Source organism: Abrus precatorius, unplaced genomic scaffold (genome assembly GCF_003935025.1).
Source record: "Abrus precatorius isolate BTA unplaced genomic scaffold, Abrus_2018 Scaffold2, whole genome shotgun sequence".
In the NCBI taxonomy this organism is placed as follows: Eukaryota; Viridiplantae; Streptophyta; class Magnoliopsida; order Fabales; family Fabaceae; genus Abrus; species Abrus precatorius.
The window spans coordinates 27958525-27967848 of NW_020874362.1; positions in this window are offsets into that span (position 1 = coordinate 27958525).

Here is a 9324-nt window from a genome sequence, read left to right on the forward strand (position 1 = left end):
AAATAGTTAAATTTAAAAATTAATAAATATTATTGAAAATATTATTTTACTAAATTTATCACCTAATATCACTTAATTCTTATGGATATAAAATAGCCTATAACTTGTTATATAACAATGCCCTTCCGTTATTTTCTAAAAGAGCTTAACTGAGATTGAGAGAACGAATACATAATCATATTTATTGTACAACGAATAAGGAAATTAAATGATGGTACAAAATATAGTGTTACCAATGTAAAAACAGATACTATGATGAAAATATGAGTAATTAATATTTTTTGCATTGCGTCAATATCACACGATTTATGAGGCATGTGAAATATTACAAACACAAAATGCACAATTGAATTAATTTATTTTATATGAAGAATAATTTAGATAAAACGTTTCTAAAATAGCTTCATTTTTTAAAACAATTTAATCAAAGCAAGAGTTGCATTAACTCCTCTATGGGCATTCTATCGTCATTGAACACGTTCCTTTTAATTGACTTTGGACTTTCCATTTAGGACACTCACCACTAGCTTTATCATCATCCATCTTTGCTTGCTTTTTGGTGCAATCAACTTGAATTTGACAACCAGCACCTCACACACCCTACTATTCAATTTGGTGGCTACATTTTTTATCAATCCATCTAATTTTGACAACTAGATGATGCCCATATTGATATTAACATTCATTTCCACTTACCTTCTCACTGTTTGCATGTTAACCAATATCTTACCCCTCAATCATTCAAACTAAGTGAGATCTCTTTTGTTCATTCATTCAAACAAAAGGCATCAAAACATTGGAGGTTGAAAATGTACCTCAGTATATTTAAGAAACACAGCTAAGCCACTTCAACTACCAACCTGAAGAGGAGAAAAAGAGGGACAGAAAGAAAATAAGATGATCAACCACCCACTATTCCATTCTGACACAACCACATTAAAAAATAGGCAAGCCATGATATAACCCAAATTTGCAATTATGTCTTTTCTCTTAGAAGAGGGTCCCTTCATAAAAGAGAGGCCTCTCTCTATTCCTCTCTATCTTTATTAGAAGCAAAAGTTAAGTCCTTTTGTGGTGCGGCTCCACAAAAGAACGTGAACAAAAGGAGACTCCAAGATATATATAGTGGTGTGGCTCCTTCATTTTTAAGTCCTTTCATGATCATATGTACTTGGAAATCCAATTGCCAGGGATGATGGATCACCATTGCTAAAGAATCCTTCAAGATTCCTTCTGGGGTTAAATGTCTTTCTCCTGCCTCTAAATTTGCCACACTTTATGGGGGCAAGTCAACAGAATATGCATTAAGCAAATTTTTATTTTGAAAAAAATATATATCCTTTCTAAGGAGAAACCCCTTTAATTTGTTGTTTTCTCTTGCTTACTAGTAAATGTATTCAACATTTGTCATTTTCCATTTGAACACATGATGTGAAACAAAACCGAAAAACAATTTGCTTCAGCCTGCAATAGCCTGAACAAATTTGATATATATGAAGCAAAAACTATACAAGACAAATATCCATCTTACTATGTGTGATTTTTAATTATGGTTTAGGAAAGCGGTTGCATATGGACAAATCAATGAGGTGATGTAACAACATTTATATTGAGGATAATGAGCTCCCAAAGAGGAAGATTTGTTTCATACATGACTCGGTATATATGTGGTTGATTATAAATATCCTGTCGAGTTGCTATATCTTTAACATGAGTCACTTTTGACAAGGAATTGGCGCACCTAGATGAGCTTATTTATGATGATTACACATTGCCCTATATTTATGGCACTGTGATGGCTGAAATAGGAAGCTGCTATACAATTTGACCAAAAATAAATTATCAGTTTTTGTAAACTACTTCAACTCTAAACTAATCTTAAGTAATTATAATAAAGTACAATTTTATTAAAAAATTATTTATTATATTTTTATATCTCTAATATAATATATTTTTAAAAGTAAAATATTATTACTTATAAATTCTTAAATTCAATCTTAAGAAAACTTATAAAGATTCTATAATTGTTTAGTTTTTGGTCTATATATATATCATTATCATATTGAAGTGGTTAACCTTAGCCAAAGGCATACATATATATGGTTGGAGATGGGCAGCAAAATGGAGTAGTGATTGGTGATCACTGAGTCTTGACTATAGGTAGAGGGTATATGGTCCAGATACCATGAGTGGCAATTATGCTAATTAAAAAGCCACTCATATGTGTTCCCCAACATAACTTTATTCATTTGACCAAACACCGTATATTCTTTTTCACAAGCCTTTTAGTGATTCAAGCCTTGTCAGTGGAGTCTAGATGGGATACCCATTTGCCTTTGCCTCACCGACAAGTTGGTTGACAAAATACTTCATGAACAAATATCCCCACTCAACTCATTCATTCTATGCTTGGTGGTAGGTGTACACATTCAACACATAATTAAACTAAATTATAAAAAAAATGCATTTCCTTAAACCTATAGCCTAAAGCAAATTGCATTATCATTTCCGGATTTTGAATGGTTCTAAGTGTAGCCGGATCCCATATGAATCCAGCTGACTTTCATCACAAAACATTAATTGAAAATTGTAAAATTACTAGTTATAAGAACAAAATTACAATTCTTTAAATATAAAAGAAAAATTATAATTTTTTAGATGATATCCTAAGTCAAAATTCACCTAGATTACATGTACTAGTTTAAAAACTTACTCTCAACGAAATTTGAGGCTGGTTAATAAGCAATCTATATTGGTTGGTGCACGTACGTATGGCTCACTTCGTAAAATCTTGAAACCATAGAAGCACACACAATTAGATAGGCCATTAATAATAAATAGAACAGAAAAAAATTGTATTTATAATTAATGATCTAAGCATCATCCACGTAATTAAACAAGATAAGAAAGCTTTCCTTTTGTGACATTAAAAGTGGCTTCCCTTTTCTTCTTACCAAAAGTCATTTAGCTGAGAAATCAGTTCGAGGGTTGGGTTTACTATGTAATTAATGTCAACTTGTTATTTTGGCAATATTCGGATTTGAAGGAAGTTTAGAAGTACTTCAAATATGGAGGCGAGTTGCGTGATTTGTTAAACTATTGGGATTCCCTTTCTTAACGTTAGGTGGTTGAGTCCGAGACGTTTCCTTCTATAATAAGAGAAGCCTCAACTATTGGTAAAAGGAATGTTTTGATTATTACTTAATAAGACACCTCTTATTACATGTATACAGATTCTTGAGTTATTATAGGTATAAAAAAATTTATATTTAATCTATACTTTTTATTTAATTTACATCTAATAGTTAGTAAAATAATAAATTATAACTCATTATATGTAAGTTAAATGAAAATTCAGATCAAATTTAAGAGTTTATATATATATATATATATATATATATATAATAATAATAATAATAATAATAATAATAATAATTCATTGAAGATTTATTTGAAATTTTTTTCAAAAATTTATAAAAAATATTTCAATTTTTCAATAAATTTTTAATATAATTAATTAAATTAAATTATTTTTATCTTATTATAAATTTTAATATATTTTATTATTAAATTAACTTATAACGTAAGTCATCGTTTTTAAAAAGTTTATTGAACAAGTGTTTAAATAAATCATAACATATCCGTAAAGGCATACAAATTATTAAAGTGAAATATTTTATATTAAAAAAATAAGAATAATAAATTTATTAAAATTAGTATTTATTAATTTAAAAATCGTTAAGTATTCCAATTATCTTCTTTAATATAATTTTTATTTGACAAATATTAAACTATTAGGACAATTTTTCTAAAACATTATATAATTTTTTAAAAATTTAGTTGAAATGTATTGATTATGTAAAAGTTTATACTGTCATTTAATCAATTTAAATTGTTATGTTGTCAAAAATTATTATTTTGTGATAACTAATTTAAAACTTGTATTTATAATAATTAAATTTTTAAATGTCTGAAATATTTTATATTTTTTTAGTTTAACAAATGAAAAAAATTAATTACAATATTACTTTTTTCACTTTGTTTATACAATAAATAATTCTAAATTCTCTTTCTCTTTATTTTTATAAATTCTCCTAATTTCTAAATGAAGAAATTATTTAATATATTTTATACTTTAACCTAATAATAAATATATACTTTCTTTTAATACTTAAGGTAGCAGGAGGATTATCAAAAAGATTATTAGAAAAATATATCAAAACTCTTGGAAAATATTTTAATATAACCGTTTGATTCATATTATATTATTATGATTTATGTATTTAAAGTTTTATTAAAAAAAAAAGCATGTATAGATATGTAATTTAACATGAATATTTACATAAATTAAATTAAAATAAAATAATAAAATCTTGATTAACTTTTAAACTATATAAATTTGTATAGAAAATTAATATATTTTATAAAAAAAATTGCATTAATGATTATATTGATAAATTTTTATTTTACTTTTATTATATGTATAGGGATAAAACCAAACACGAGATATCAAATTTAATAAAATAATATATTTAATAATTGTTATAAATGATTATTGTTTTAATTATTAATCTATGTAATATTATGATAATAATTATACACACACACACACATATATATATATATATATATATATTAATTTTTATATAAATTATACAGTTTTAGATATATATGATAATAAGTATTTATGTATATTAACCTACTATACATTAAAATAAAATAAGATGATAAATATTGATAAATTTTTAAAATTATATAAAATTAATTTATTTTATAATCACTTTAAATTTTACGATAAAATTAATAAAAATATTTATTAAATTTCACATAATATTATCCCATATATGCAAATTGAATATGTATTGATAATATTCACTCAACAAGTTGTAATATTTCTTTTAAAATATGTTTGAGAAGAAAGTTTTGAAAGGAAAGTAAAGAGATCACATGTTTTTTAATTTTAAATTAAAAAATTGTATATTATTTATAATAATAAATATATAATTAATATATTAAATTTATGTTAATATATTAATTTATAATTTTTATTTTAAAAATATTAATTTTAAATATATTTATTTAAAATACAAAATTTATCTTCACTTTTCCTCTCCTCAAAAACTCCTTTCCCAATCAATCTTAAAAAAAAAACTAACATCAGCAGATGTTAAAGTTTAATCTGATCGTGGATTAGATGGGTGCAAAAGCAAAATTGTGAAGCTTTTTCCTAATGAAATTTAATTAGTTTTATGAAACATATTCACCAGCGGGATAATGACAATGCAGTCTTCAAAATCAAATAGCTGCATAGTATAGTAACATTGGATTTGGATAATGATAAGGTGAATTATAGTCAACAGAAGCACATTGAATTGTTTAATGGAATGGCTTGGCCAATGAAAACGATTGGCCATATATAGGAGTAGTTGATGATCTTCGTCTGTTTCAGATCCTTATTTGATTGATTGTGTGTCACATTAATTTTGTTGGTTTATCTGTATTACTGTATATATATAATGCTTAATCCCTAGTTATCATAAGATTAAGATATTTGCATGTGATTAATTGCTATCTACAGTGTTTAATTAAACCTACAGCCCAAGTAGGTTGACAAAAGTAGCAGCCAACTAGCACTCATCATTTCCTTAGGTTTTTATTATTCTTCTTGAGGATAGAAAAACCATTGTTTTTTAATATTTTTGTTTATTTAATTCATATTTTGATATTTTATTTTTAATTAACAGAGGCTCACATTTATAAATTTTATAGTAAGTTTCCTATTGAATGAAAACATCTTAAAAATAAATGTATAACAAAATTAATTTATATATTTTAATCTCAAAAGTAAATTTTGGTCTTCTCCATAAAAGGATCAAGATTAATAACATGTTTAAATATATTTTAAAATTTCATTAACACAAAAAGTTCAACTTGTGAATTTGTGATCATCAAACGTGACTTGTGAACTATATTACTTAAACGCACTTTTATGGCTTGAATCAATTTATTCTACTGTTTATCAATTATCATTAAAAATGGCACTTTTTCACTGATCGAGCATAATGACGGCACTTTTTGATGATATTCAATTGTTCCTAAAACATAATTTGGCACATGGCATCAGGGAATCACTGCTAATTATTCAGTTAAGTTTGGTGCTTCCCATGAGACTTTGCTACAAGATGGACAACACTATCATTCTGTTCTTTCTTTTGGCTTGATAGCAAAAGAAAATAATATGTATTTGTGAAGTAAATGACAATTTACATACAATCAAATAAGAAATAGAATCTGATATTATTGAAATTATATTTATAGCATTTTGTTTGTCTCTAAAATTGTTACTAACAGTGTTTAAAGACAAACATATGCATCAAAATTTAAACCAAACAACAATTGATAATCAATTCCTACGTATTATATCTGAATATTTTCTCTAGAGAATAGAAACTTCTCTCAATTCACCTATTTCTTAGTGTATCACGTAATATTTCTATATTAAGTATATGATCAGTTGAATTTTGTTTTAGGTGAAACTTAACTTACTGCGAGGCTTTCAATTCAACGGGAACACGTACATGCTTTTCTTCGTGCTTATGTTAATGAACAAGGACAGTTCATGTAACAGTGGGACCTGAAAATAGGGATGGGATGGGTCATTGATTCATGTTTGGTATTTAGTATCAAGGAAATGAAAAAAAATAAGTTAAATTGGGGGCGAAAAGAGGGAAATAAAATTGAAAACGTAAAATGGGATCCATGATAAAAAATTCTATAATATTTCAATTTTTATAAGTAGGGTTGCTTATTTTTCGATATTTTAAATTTTGTTTTGTAAGATTAATTTTTTAAATCATATACAAGGAACTCACATGCTTTAAGAGTTAATATTAGTTTGTTTATTTTACTTAGTAGTATTTTATAAGTATGAAAATTTACTAATCTAACTGTTAATTTAATTTTTTTAACAAAGTAATCAAAATCAATTCAAATCCTTTTAAACTGCAAATTTGATAAAAATAAATAAAAAAATAAACTATTAACTAAATAATTTTAAAATATCTTATTTTACAATTTGGTTTAGCTTTCAGTTTTTATATTTAAAATTAAACTAAATTAAACTCAACTAAACTAAAAGCATATATTAATAAGATTTAATATTTTAATTAGTTTTTCCATAATTATTGTATATATGAATTCTTATTTAATAAGCATTTTTTAAATAAAAAATTAGTTAGTCTTAATTTGAATTAATTTATAAAAAAGTTTTTATAGAAAAAATAATAATAAATTTTTTCTTATAAAATAAAAATAATTTATTTTTTAAAATGTGAGAGTTTCTAAAAAATAAAAAAGCATAAGTTGTATTAAATTTATGAAAAATTTTAACTTTTTTTATAAAAACTACTTTAAAAGTGTATATTTAAATAATCATATTCAAGTTGAATAAAATTTTAGATTAATGTATAATAACTAATAATTTTATGTTTTGTCATGCCTTTATAGCCTATATATTTATTTATAATCATTATTTTATTAGATTTTTACTCTAATTCCTATAATTATTATGCAAATTAATATGAAAAGGTCACAATTAGGTTTTTGGTGCATTTTACGCCTAAATTAGTTGAAAAATAGAATTTCGTTACAGTATGTTCATACTTCAGTAGCTAGCATGAGAGTGCTTCGACCATATGCATGATTGCGGTGGATTCTTTGAATGACTTTATGAAATTTTTATGATTTATCATAATTTCGTGTTTCTTTTATTAGTATTTATCTCGTTGTACTGTATTTGTATGTCAGAATTGACAACTCTTAAATATATTATAATTAATTATATTGTAGGTGATTGTACCATATATAGTTAATTAATTTGTAAGGTAAAACAAGAAAAAAGATTAGATGGATCAAATTTAATTTTTCTTTCTCAATCGTTATTAAATTAACAGCTTCTAAGCTCTTTATATTTTCTCTTTCTTCTACCTTACATGATCATTGGGTTGATAGTTTTAAGAAAAGATAGTTAATATTATATGATTATGGAGTGTTAATAGATTTAGTATGAGTGGTTGGATATCATAAGAAAATCAGAATTAAAATCAATCTAAAATTAAACATAGGAAGTGTAAAAGAAAAACTACACGTCCTAAATTCTTTTCAATTGAGTTTATTTTTAGATGTTACGCTATTTTAATTTTTTTTTAATTAAGTACTATAATTAAATCTTTATTTTATTTACTTTCATACACATTTAAACAATTAAACTAAAACAATTATTAGTAATTGAAAACAAATAACAATTTTTGTAGAACAGTATTTCAATAACTTATTTTAAAATCTTTTATTACTCTTCAACTAATACGTTTAGTTACAAACAATAACTCATATAAGTTGATTTATATTATAATAACAAGTAAGTAAATTATATATATATATATATATTAGTTTTAAATTAAAAAAGTTAAAATTAAAAAAATTCATAAAATATAAATATTGTAGTTTAAACTCAATTTATTATAAATATTTATAAAAAATTAATTTAAGATCAAAATTAAAAAAATGCAAAACTATGTTTCCAAACTCACTCTTTACATATTATAATGTAGTAGTATTTTTTTAGAACTTGTAAAGAAGTTAAAACATTAACAAAACGTTTATTAATGCGTTATAAATAAATTATATAAATAAATTGAATATCATATGCATTCAGACCTAAAAGCATTAAAGTTATGAGTTTAGGATTTTTATAAATAATTAATAATTTTCTTTAAATATAATAATAATAATAATAATAATAATAATAGAGATTTAATTTTTAAAAATGTTAACAAATTTTTTAATTAGTTTTTGTTTTAATTCTCACAAATTTTAATATTTAAAAAAATCATTTATAACTTACTATGAAATTATATAACATTTAAACATGTTAAAGCTACTTGTAATTTTAAAATAGTTATTAATGTTAATATAATAAAACTAAATACATGCCACGTAATTATAAGATGATAATTAAAATTATTATTTTTTAAATTATAAGAAATAAAGTTAATAATTTTTTTATAAAATTAAAAATAAACATATTTATTGTGATTAAAAATAATTTAATAATAATAAAAATTTTATTAACTTCAACTCTTAAATTAAGTTTAAACATTTATAAATAAATTTTTTATAAAAAAATATACAGTTATTATATTAAATTATAAAAATATAATAAATATTTTTTTAATAAAATTTTATTTTTCTTAACTATACAAAATATTTAATAAAATAATAAAATTTTTTAATATAAAAAGTCAAAGGTACATATTATTGAATTCC